Below are 13,389 nucleotides of genomic sequence, written 5' to 3'. Positions count from 1 at the left end.
GACAACGCTGTAGAGCTGCCTAAAAAAGAACACAAGAATTGGGTTTTATTGAAATAATAAACTCTGAAGAAATACAGTATGTTGGTAATGTTTAATAATAACCACTTGTTGAATTTACTGTTAAGAAAGTCAGTGGCTAAAAGTAGGGGATGCGAAAGACATAGTTAATGGAAATTTTACTGGACAGTTTGAGCGAAAGATACAATGTATTGGCCTAAGGCCTATTATTTTATGATAATCCAGGGTTGTAATTCTCATCAGTACCCGCTGCTCATTTGAAGTTTACACACCACAAGATGGTGCTATCTACTAGGACTAGTGGCAGGCTTCTCACACAGCACTACTATAGTGAGAGCCATGTACTTCTTCACCCATTGAAAAAACTACAGCATTACACAAAGTGATTGCCTTTGATGTACAGTTATTTATTATCTATTTATAGTCCCTAGAGTGTATATTAAGTGGGAATAAACTATCAGTACTTATAAAGTAATGATTCATATGGACATATTTCCATACCTTGAGGTGTATAGGGAAGTGCAATATCACAGAAAATATTGTTGTTGATGTTTGGCAACACTTTTTCCCTGCTATCATCATCATCATCATCATCATCATCAACAAGATTAGTCACATGACAGGTCTATAACAAGCCAAACAGGTCTCAATGTGGAGTGATGGACCAGAAGGAAAAAGGAGCAGCAGGAGGCTCCCACGGGATGAAGGAGGAAGATGGTGGAAACAGATGTTCTGTGCGAAAACTAAATGGTGGGTTGGGTGAAGACGAGAGTACAGAGAGGGAGAGGGCTACAGTCGTGAAAAATAAAGGAAACAAAATCAAAGTTGCCAGGAGGATTCGTTCGAAGTCACGAGGAGTATCATGGAAGAGTTGGGTAAGGTGACGTCGGTGAGAACAAGACCTGTTCTTACTCGGATTTTGTGTGTGTTCCACGGAACAGAAGAAGTGTGCTTTTGTGACATGGTGGGGTTGGGCCCAGGTACAGAGAATGGACCAGGAATCAATGGTTCAGGATAAACATAAATACTTTCCTGAAAATAAGGATCACAGTAACACTGAAAAACGAACAAGGACTCGAAAACTTACTCAGGCGACAAACACACAGAGCAACCGAAATCACGCTTCTGCAAACATGGACAGAAAACACAGCTCTTTTCAAAGGGAAATCATAATGGAATGATAAGCAACACCTGAGTAACAAAGAAAGTATCTAGGGTTGTCTCTGCCACCCTCTGGTGCCTGAAAGAACCATGACAGCTTTGTGCCCCAAAAATATTTTTGAATTAAATGTTTTGTGTATGGATTTCCAAAGCAGGGCGCCTGTCAAGGGGGTTATTTATGGAGGTTGCGCAGGAATTAGATCGGGAAATCGCATACAATATGCCACATCCACCTTATCAAGATACGTTTTGTTCCATAAGAGATAAAACAATTCTCTATGAACAAGCTGGTTACAATACATTTGCATGGTGAACATTGCATTTCAATAACACATTTACATTTCCTCAATCAGCCTCTGAAGTGCCTTTAATTCTGTACCTGACTGTCCTGTTTCATCAGGCTGCCCTGGTGTTGTCTGACACAGGAGTGGCTGGGCTGGACATTGTCTGACTTGTAATTTCACTCTCTTGTCTGTTTTCTCACACTCAGGTACATGTACAGTAACAAGTGTCTCCTATTTATCCTGTGTGTAACTCTCTTTTCTCTCTGTTTGTTAAGAATGGCCTTGTCATCCTTTTCTGTTTCTAGTAGTACTGGCAACCTAGTATTGAGTTTCCTGTTGAACAACAGCTCTCCAGGAGAGTAGTCAGGTAGATTAACAAAGCTATATATGGATCAGTCTTTAAGTCAAGAGCTTTCTTAAGCAGTAGTTTCACTATTCTGACATCTTTCTCGACTAATCCATTAGACTGTGAGTACAGTAGGTTTGATCTGACATACTTGAACCCATACAGTTTAGCAAAATCACTGAAATCCGAACAGCTGAACTGTGTAGTGTTGTCCGTATGGACTACCCCTGCGACCCCATGGTGAGCAAAGAATGACAATGTGAGTTATCATCTGACTATCAGTAGTGTCCTTCAGTAAGGGTAGGAAACAACACATTTGCCACACTGATCCTCCACACGGGGGCCCCTCAGTGGTGCATGGTTAGTCCCCTCCTGTACTCCCTGTTCACCCATGACCGAGTGGGCAAGCACGACTCCAACACCATCATTAAGTTTGCCGATGACACAATGGTGGTAGGCCTGATCACCGACAACGATGAGACGTAGAGCCTATAGAGAGGAGGTCTGAGACCTGGTAGTGTGTGGCCAGGATAACAACCTCTCCCTCAACGTGATCAAGACAAAGGTGTTACGTTCGTCGATGGAAGGATCGGACCAAGGTGCAGCGTGGTAGGCGTACATTTTAATATATTAAATGAACACAGTTAAAACAACAAATACAAAATGAAACGTAACGTCTAGTAGGGCTAAACAGCACAGTACCAAAAACAAGATCCCACAAACTACAGGCGGGAAAAGGCTGCCTAAGTATGATCCCCAATCAGAGACAACGATAGACAGCTGCCTCTGATTAGGAACCATACCGGCCAACAAAGAAATAGAAAACATTGATTGCCCATCCTAGTCACACCCTGACCTAACCAAATAGAGAATAAAAGGCTCTCTAAGGTCAGGGCGTGACAAAAGGAAATCGTGGACTACAGGAAAAGGAACGCAGAGCATTCCCCCATTCTCATCGATGGGGCTGTAGTGGAGCAAGTTGAGAGCTTTAAGTTCCTTGGTGTTCACATCACCAACGAACTATCATGGTCCAAACACACCAAGACAGTCCTGAAGAGGGCATGACAACACCTTTTCCCCCTCAGGAAACTGAAAAGATTTGGCATGGGTTCTCAGATCCTAAAATAGAGCATCCTGGCTGGTTGCATCACCACCTGGTATTGCAACTGTTTAGCCTCCGACGCAAGGCACTACAGAGGGTAGTGCGTATGGCCCGGTACATCACTGGGGCCAAGCTTCCTGCCATCCAGGACCTCTATATCAAGCGTTGTCAGAAGAAGGCCCAGAAAATGATCAAAGACTCCAGCCACCCTAGTCATAGACTGTTCTCTCTGCTACCGCACGGCAAGCGGTACCGGAGTACCAAGTCTTGGTCCAAGAGGCTTCTACCCCGAAGCCATAAGACTCTGAACAGCTGATCAAATGGCTATCTGGACTATTTGCTTTGACCTCCACACCACTTTTTTTTTTACGCAGCTGCTACTCGCTGTTTATTATCTATGCATAGTCACTTTAACCCTACCTACATGTACATATTACCTCAATTACCTCGACTAACCTGTACCCCCGCACATTGACTCTGTACCAGGACCCCCTGTATTTAGCCTCGCTATTGTTATTTTATTGTTGCTCTTTTTTATTTCTTTTTAATTTAGTGTATTTAGTAAATCTTTTCTTAACTCTTATTTTTCTTAAAACCACAATGTTGGTTAAGGGCTTGTAAGTAAGCATTTCACGGTAAGGTTTTTGTTGTGTTTGGCGCATGTGAGAAATAAAATCGGTCTTGTACTCTCCTTGTCTAGACTGGTCTGCCAAAACTCAGAGAAGGCGTCTAGCTTTAAGAAGTATTTATCCCATGCCATCTCCCCAAATATCACCCCCCCGGTAGGCAGCTGAAAGTGTTCTCTTTTAATTTTAAAATACTTGTTCTCTTTTGGATCCATACACAGCCTGAGAGATCCGCCTTTCTTCTCAACTATTACTAGTGAGTGGACCCATTCAGGGTATCTAAGGACTCGAGCTTCAGTGGCTCTGCTTTTAGCTTGTCTCTTAGGGATAATGGTACATTTCTATGTGCATGGATCACTGGTCTATTTGGCTGCTGTAACTTGATTTCGTGCTGCACCTTGAGTTTTCCTATTCTCTCAAAAACCTCAGCATATGCATTCTCAAAATGAGTCATTTAACAATTCACTGTAAGTACTGGATTCACTAGATCCAGTAAGTTACATGACTTTAACCCAATGATGAGTGGTTTGTCACTCTTTCATATGGCAAAAGGAACCTTTTGATGTTTACCATCTACCTCCAGCACCAATTGAAGTTGCAATTACTTCACCACTGTAAGATTGAAGTCCTTAGACTTTTTTGGGGGGCTCCCCTCTTGACTGCGAAGAGAAAAATGCAATTCTCCACATTCTGCATGGGGCGGAGAGAACATTGCAAGTTTATAACAAATTTCCGGCAATTCTACACATTTTGCAATGACTTATGCCAATATAGCATAAGAGATTTTTTGTTTTGTTTTACAGCTAATTTCCTGCAAATCTACCCATTTTGACATGGGGTGGAGAGAAATGTTTGCAGTTTGAAACAAATTTCCTGCAATTCTACACATTTTGTAATGACTTGTTAATATGATATACAGTGTATTTGGAAAGTAATCAGACCCCTTGACTTTTTCCACATTTTGTTACGTTACAGCCTTATTCTAAAATGTATTAAATACCAAATGTTCCTCATCATTCTACACACAATACTCCATAATGACAAATCGAAAACAGGTTTTTAGAAATGTTTGCAAATGTATTAAAATAGAAAACAGAAATACCTTATTTACATACAGCTGAAGTTGGAAGTTTACATACACTTAGATGAATTCAAACTCGTTTTTCAACCACTCCAAAAATGTCTTGCTAACAAACTATATTTCTGGCAAATCGGTTAGGACATCTACTTTGTGCATGACACAAGTCATTTTTCCAACAATTGTTTACAGACAGATTATTTCACTTATAATTCACTGTATCACAATTCCAGTGGGTTAAAAGTTTACATACACTAAGTTGACTGTGCCTTTAAACAGCTTGGAAAATTCCAGAAAATGATGTCATGGCTTTAGAAGCTTCTGACACAATTTGAGTCAATTGGAGGTGTACCTGTGGATGTATTTCAAGGCCTACCTTCAAACTATGTGCCTCTTTGCTTGACATCATGGGAAAATCAAAAGAAATCAGCCAAGACATCAGAAAAAAATAGTAGACGTCTACAAGTCTTGTTCATCCTTGGGAGCAATTTCCAAACGCCTGAAGGTACCACGTTCATCTGTACAAACAATAGTATGCAAGTATAAACACAATGGGACCACGCAGCCGTCATACCGCTCAGGAAGGAGACTTGCTTTGTCTCCTAAAGATGAACGTACTTTGGTGGGAAAAGTGCAAATCAATCTCAGAACAACAGCAAAGGACCTTGTGAAGATGCTGGAGGAAACAGGTACAAAAGTATCTATATCCACAGGAAAATGAGTCCTATATCGACATAACCTGAAAGGCCGCTCAGCAAGGAAGAAGCCACTGCTCCAAAATAGCCATAAAAAAGCCAGACTACAGTTTGCAACTGCACATGGGGACAAAGATCGTTCTTTTTGGAGAAATGTCCTCTGGTCTGATGTTGTGGGGGTGCTTTGCTGTAGGAGGGACTGGTGTACTTCACAATATAGATAGCATCATGAGGAGGGAACATTATGTGGATATAATGAAGCAACATCTCAAGACACCAGTCAGGAAATTAAAGCTTGGTCGCAAATGGGTCTTCCAAATGGACGATGACCCCAAGCATACTTCCAAAGTTGTGGCAAAATGGCTTAAGGACAACAATGTCAAGGTATTGGAGTGGTCATCACAAAGCCATGACCTCAATCCCATAGAAAATGTGTGCACAGAACTGAAAAAGAGTGTGCGAGCAAGGAGGCCTACAAACCTGACTCAGTTACACCAGCTCTGTCAGCAGGAATGGGCCAAAATTCACCCAACTTATTGTGGGAAGCTTGTGGAAGGCTACCTGCAATGTTTGACCCAAGTTAAACAATATAAATGCAATGCTACCAAATACTAATTGAGTGTATGTAAACTTCTGACCCACTGGGAATGTGATGAAAGAAATAAAAGCTGAAATAAATCACTCTCTCTACTATTATTCTGACATTTCGCATTCTTAAAACAAACAGGAAATTTTTACTTGGATTAAATGTCAGGAATTGTGAAAAACTGAGTTTAAATGTATTTGGCTAAGGTGTATGTAAACTTCCGACTTCAACTGTAAGTTTTCAGACCCTTTGCCGTGAAACTTGAAATGTCCATCCTTTAGATGCCCTTTTAGATGCCCTTTCAGCTTGATTGGAGTCCACCTGTGGTAAATTCAATTGATTGGACATGATTTGGAAAGGAACATACCTGTCTATATAAGGTCCCATAGTTGACATTGCATGTCAGAGCAAAACCCAAGCCATGAGGTCGAAGGAATTGCCTGCAGAGCGCCGAGACAGCATTGTGTCGAGGCACAGATTTGGGGAAAAGTACCAAAACATTTCTGCAGCATTGAAGGCCCCCATGAACACAGAGGCCTCCATCATTCTTAAATCAATGAAGTTTGAAACTTGCTCCAGAACGCTCGGGTCCTTAGACTGGGGCGAAGGTTCACCTTCCAACAAGGCAACAACCTTAAGCACACAGCCAAGACAACGCAGGAGTGGCTTCGGTACAAGTTTCTGAATGTCCTTGAGTGTCCCAGACAGATCCCGGACTTGAACCCGATCGAACATCTCTGGAGAGACTTGAAAATAGCTTGAGAGGATCTGCAGAGAAGAATGGGAGAAGCTCCCAAAATACAGGTGTGCCAGGCTTGTGATGTCATACCCAAGAAGAATCAATGCTGGAATCGCTGCCAAAGGTGCTTCAACAAAGGGCAAGGGGTCAAAATAGTTATGTAAATATATTTTCTGTTTTTTATTTTTAATAAGTTAGCAACAATTTCAAAAAACTTGTTTTTGCTTTGCTATTATGGTGAATTGTCTGTAGATTGATGCAAAATGTTGGAATACTTGGAATTTGGTTAATGAATCCCTGGCTGTACAAGTGGAAGTGGAAGCACATTAGATACTTTGCTCATCTCTCACTGATCATAAATATTTAGCATGCAACAATGTCGTCTAAATCAAGTGTATTTTCTATTTTGCTGTGATTAGAGCTTAGGCTATTTTGCTATTGTCCCAATCCCACTAAAACCCTAAATCACTAGATTCTAAAAACGTAATTCTGTAATCCATAGGTCGCATTATTAAAGCTTGTCAAAGTTTGTATGATTCGACAATGCTATATCCTACTCAGGGTGTGCTCTGTGCGTCCTGAGCGTGCTCTGTGTCGAGATAGCTTAGGCCTACTGCTGAAATGTGCTGATTTTATTGAAGAACATGGTAACGCTCTGAACTTATGAACGGCCTGTTTTAAAAATTCACAACAATGTCATTGGCAATCAAAGTTACTCTCTTTGCTAAATATCAGTTTCACTTGCCGTGAAATGTTTACATAGTGGCGCAATCAAACTAGCATTGTGTTGCAGCAACAATCTTATTTTGGAGAAGCATGGCATATTGAACATGAATAGGTTTTAATCGTTTTAAATTGGCACTTGTGATTTTTGCGGTATTTGCCAGGACGCTGGGAAAGATTTTCAGGAAAATAAGAATCCCAAGTGTGTATACCAAACATTAGGAACACCTTCCTAATATAGAGTTTCTTGAGTGGATGGTCGGGGAACATAATTACAAATAATTTGTGGACAGCAAATTGTACACAAGAAGTCCAAACGCTCTCGCTCCCTCTACTCTCTCCTTTTTTATCATCCATCCCTAATGCTAAAATCCTTCTCCCTCCTGTCTCCTGATTCTGCCTCTTCGACCCTACTCTCCTCCCTTTCCGCGTCCTATGACTCGCACTGTCCCCTTTCCTCCAGGCTGGCTCGGCCCTCCCATCCCGCTCCGTGGCTGAGTGACTCCTTGCGAGCTTACGTAACAGGGCTGCGGGCAGCTGAGCGATAATGTAGGAAAACTAAACTTCCGGAGGACCTATTATCCTTTCACTCCCTGATCTCTACCTTCTCTTCCTCTGTATCTGCTGCTAAAGCCACTTTCTCCCACTCCAAATGTCAAGCTTCTGTCTCTAACCCTAGGAAACTTGTTTCCACCTTCTCCATATGACTGAATATCTGGTGTTTTATGTCACTTCCACTTTTAGAGGCCTTAACAAAGGCTTCCAAGCTGGCAGCAACTACAAGGCAAAGCAGACCAAAATGACATGGCAAAATGCTCAAGATTTAAGACTTTCTGCCACCCCAATCTGTACCCTATACATTTTAAATTGATGGGGCACTACTACCACCACGGGAGAACAGGCTCGTTGGAATCGCTGGTGCGGAAAAGGTGGAATGGTATCAAATACATCAAACACGTGATCTCCATGTGTTTGAAGCAATTCCATTCGCTCCATTTCAGCCATTATAATGAGCCGTCCTCCTTTCAGCAGCCGCCACTGACTACCACATACAGTTATTACATTGCTACAGCACTCTCACTAATGGGTGGAACAAAAAAAGCCTCTTACAAGGCACGTCTCAAAATACAACCTTGTGTGCCTCCCACCACCAGATGGCTCCTCTCCCCCCCGCACTCATCCCTTGTACTCTCCAAACAACCCCCTGCACCCCTCCCTACATTCTCCCTCTTGCCCCCCAGCCACCCTCTCAGGTTAACAGGCCATGAGGTGATTATGTCTAAGATGATGAAGTAGAGTCTGTTGTCGTAACTCTGTTAACACACACCGCATTCATAAAACACCACTGTACAGAGGCTACGCATCGATCTCACACACTTACACACAGATACAGTGCCTTGCGAAAGTATTTGGCCCCCTTGAACTTTGCGACCTTTTGCCACATTTCAGGCTTCAAACATAAAGATATAAAACTGTATTTTTTTGTGAAGAATCAACAACAAGTGGGACACAATCATGAAGTGGAACGACATTTATTGGATATTTCAAACTTTTTTAACAAATCAAAAACTGAAAAATTGGGCGTGCAAAATTATTCAGCCCCTTTACTTTCAGTGCAGCAAACTCTCTCCAGAAGTTCAGTGAGGATCTCTGAATGATCCAATGTTGACCTAAATAACTAATGATGATAAATACAATCCACCTGTGTGTAATCAAGTCTCCGTATAAATGCACCTGCACTGTGATAGTCTCAGAGGTCCGTTAAAAGCGCAGAGAGCATCATGAAGAACAAGGAACACACCAGGCAGGTCCGAGATACTGTTGTGAAGAAGTTTAAAGCCAGATTTGGATACAAGATTTCAATGGCTGCACTTTGAGTACTTACACCCAGTATGTGACCGGTCTAACAAGGAAAAATAAGATCATTGACTTATGTTACGGCTCGGTCCCCAAAGCGTATTCATCCTTGGCCAGACCTCCACTGGGTGGATCAGATCGTAACACTGTTTTTCTACGACCAACTTATGTGGTGTGTTAGGACAATCAGAAATCAGACATTGCCAAATGGGTACTTTCCTACTTTCGCACGCAGCAGGCCAGTTAGATCTACTTCTATGCTTGCACAGGCACGCATGCTCCTTCAATGTTATCAGGACAGAGAAACCAGACTCATACTCCGTGCTCATGGAGCACTCCAAACAAAAAGACAATGAAAAGATTGACAAAACTCGTAATGGTTATGAAATAAATAAAAAGCTTGCTTCTCACAAGTGTAGTAGGTTGTGAACTCTACAAATAACGTTTCCACACCGATAATGTTAAACGACTAATTCTTTTGAGTCATAAAAGTGCATTGAAATGACTTAGGAACTGTGCATGCTTTGCGGAGGTGTGTGGCGACTTGGAGACACCAGTCCTCTCTCTCAAACCCTTGTACTTTTTTGTCTTATGTTGCAACTACCCCATATTTTCCAGGAATATTCTTATCATGTTACTGAATGTATCCCAGAGTATTTTCAGATTTTATTATCAACAAATGCGGAGAAAAGTACAGCAAATGCTAAATGTACATCAAATCAACATTGTAATGTTTGGATTCAGCCTTGTGTCAGGTGAACTGTTCTGTCCTCACCTTCGGTCTAATACATGATCTCCAAACTGTTCCCTTTCATTTAGTACCATGGTTATGCATATGCTTTCCATATTTCTTCTGTAAGAAACATTTAAATGTAGCCCTATCCATAGAGGCCAATTCCCACGTGTTCTGTTTAAAAGAAAATGTGGTTGTCATATTGTCAAGTTTTCTAGCTAGCTTCTAGTCTAGTGTGTTTGATATGCAATGCGATCTCCTCCTAATGAACAGTGTCGAGTGTCCTGATGAGAAGGCAAACTTTTCTAGCTATGCCAGGTAAAAATCGGGCAAAATTAGCTCATTGTTACGGACATATCCAAATGGATGTAAATAGAAAAACAGTTCAAACGCTCCGTCTGCAGAGGTAGGGACTGTGTTATAGCAGTAGCTAGTGGACTCGCGTCCATAAATACAGTACCTCCAGAAAGTATTCATACCCATTGACTTATTCCACATTTTTCTGTGTTACAGCCAGAACTCAATATTTGTTTTCTCTCACCCATCTATACAAAATACCCCATGATGATGTAAAAACATGTTAGAATCACCTTTGGCAGTGATTACAGCTGTGAGTCTTTCTGGGTAAGTCTCAAAGAGATCTGCACACCTAGATTGTACAATATTTGTTCAAGACTTGCCATAGGTTACCATGCCAATTTTAGTCAAAACTGTAACTAGGCCACTCAGGAACATTCAATGTTGTCTTAGTAAGCAATGCCAGTGTATATTTGGCCATGTGTTTTAGGTTATTGTCCTGCTGAACGGTGAATTTGTCTCCCAGTGTCTGTTGGAAAGCAGACTGAACCAGGTTTTCCTCTAGGTTTTTGCCTGTGCTTAGCTCTATTCCATTTATATATTTAAAACTCCCTAGCCCTTTTGACAGTACATGGGTGTGATCGTTCTACAGTGTTCCCTGCAGCGTACGCTCAAACCGGTGTGATTAGAACGCTTATTTAGAACATCCGGTTTGAAGCAACAGTAACTGTTTGAGCTGGCAACACTGTTTTTTTCCACAGAAATATTTTGCAAGAACACATTCCTTACAACGTTATGTCCTGAATGTGACCAGTTTATTTTTGGATGCAATGTTCAGACATTGACATATTTACCTAGCTCTTGACTGACAGAAACCATAATATGAATTAGCTAATATAAATTACTATTTACAATTCATCACATCAGGGGTGCGCTCATCATTGATCTAAATAATCTGACGTTGGGTGCATGCCGCCATGTTTGTTTTTTCAGGTCAACCAAAGATAAGAAGAGGAGACAAGATGAGTTTGGTCTGTTTTCAGTATGCATGTTGAAGGGGGTGTGTCATCTCCCATCATTCACTTCCCTTTCATTTCCGGAAAGTTTACTCGAAAGATGAGTGAACCATTACTCACCTCATTTTGTTATAACATCTTTTGTCTGATAGACATTTACCTGACACCCAGAATGTATTGTATAATGTCAACAATCATGGTGCCACACATAGCTTGGCAAATAGCTTAGCATTAGCTCATCATAATCAGTACAAACTTCAAAAAGTATTTTACACACATCATATGTCCATTACAATCCAAGAATCGTAAAGCATGATACCAGTACTGTCACCAGTACTCTAAAACATGTGAATAAAACAGTAAATACATTATGCTCCACACATACATACGGTATACTACAGAAGAAACAACAAGATATACAGAACATAAGGCACTTACTTTGACTGGAACGCATACATGTCCAAAGTTATTATTTGTACAGGAAACAACAATGAAGGCAATAGGAGCGCCATCCAGAAAATGTGCCAGGGGGAAAAAGTTTGTGCTAGATTGTGCAAATGTCTGCATACCTGATCGGGGGAAACACTGGGGAGGTGCTTGGGCTCTCATTGAAGAGAGAAGTTTGTCCCATTCAGCAAAGCCTCAACTTGATCAAGACAAAGGAGATGATCATGGACTACAGGAATGGAGGGCGGGGCACGCCCCCATTCTCATCGACGGGGCTGTAGTCGAGAATCATCGAGAGCATCTTGACTGGTTGCATCGCTGCCTGATATGGCAACTGCTCAGTCTCCAACCGCAAGGTGCTACAGAGCGTATGGCCCAGTACATCACTGGGGCCAAGCTTCCTGCCATCCAGGACCTCTGTAGGAGCTCTATACCAGACAGTGTCAAAGGAGTGCCCTAAAAATTGCCAAAGTCTCCAGCTACCCTAGTTATAGACCAGGGTTCCCCAACTGGTGGTCCAACTGTTGAATTGTCATTGTTGGACATAAAAAACTGTAAAAACACGAGGAAATCAGCTCCAAGTGATTTTAATTTGGGAAATCTGAGCGGCAGGTAGCCTAGCGGTTTAGAGTGCTGGGTCAGTAACCACAGGGCCAGTAACTGAAAGGTTGCTGGTTCAAATCCCCAAGCCGACTAGGTGGAAAATCTTTCTGGGCCCTTGAGCAAGGCACTTAATCCTAATTGCTCCTGTAAGTCACTCTGGATAAGAGCGTCTGTGTCAGGTCTTCTAGGAGTAGTGGGGTTGGAGGCGCAGAGAGCAGAGGGTTAGGACAATCGTATTTATTCCGGGTCAAAACGGTCACGACAAAAACACTAGGCGCATTAAACTGACCGGCCCAAAAACAGGACCCAAACAGTCCGGAGAAAATAAAATACAAATGCACATCCACAAACCAACAGAGGAACAAGCCCGCACAAAAGCAGACGGGCATAACCGGCTTAAATAGCCCTACCCAAAACCCAAACAAGAAACAGGTGTAACAAAACTAACAGAAAAGGAAAAGGGGATCTGTGGCAGCTAGTAGACTGGAGACGACGACCACCGAGCGCCGCCCGAACAGGAAGAGGAGCCACCTTCGGTGGGAGTCGTGACAGTCTGCTAAATGACGTAAATGTAAAATGTATTTTCACACATAGTAGAGAGACACGTCAACATATACAAATGTAAGAAAAGTTTGGAATGATTATGTTTTAGTCAAATATTAAATCTGTTCGGGCTTCTTGGGGTCAATTTGCAGTCTACAAATTATTTGTAATTGTGTTCCGCCCCCCCGACCATCCGCTAAAGAAGAAATCGTTCCGCGGCTGAATCTAGTTGATGATCCATGTCATAGACTGTTCTCTCTGCTACCGCATGGCAAGCGAAATGAATTGCCAAGTCTTGGTCCAAAGGGCTTTGGGATAGATGCTGTTAAGAAGCCTTAAGACTGCTGAAAAGCTAATCAAATGGCTACCCGGACTATTTGCATTGACACCCCCTTGTTTTTTTGTTGTTGTTTTTTTAGTTTTTTTTACACTGCTCTACTCGCTGTTCATTATCAATGCATAGTCACTTTACCCCTACCTACATGTACATGTTACCTCAATTACCTCGACTAACCTGTACCCCCGCACATCGACT

Source organism: Oncorhynchus tshawytscha, linkage group LG06 (genome assembly GCF_018296145.1).
Source record: "Oncorhynchus tshawytscha isolate Ot180627B linkage group LG06, Otsh_v2.0, whole genome shotgun sequence".
NCBI lineage: Eukaryota > Metazoa > Chordata > Actinopteri > Salmoniformes > Salmonidae > Oncorhynchus > Oncorhynchus tshawytscha.
This window is presented reverse-complemented; position numbering follows the sequence as displayed.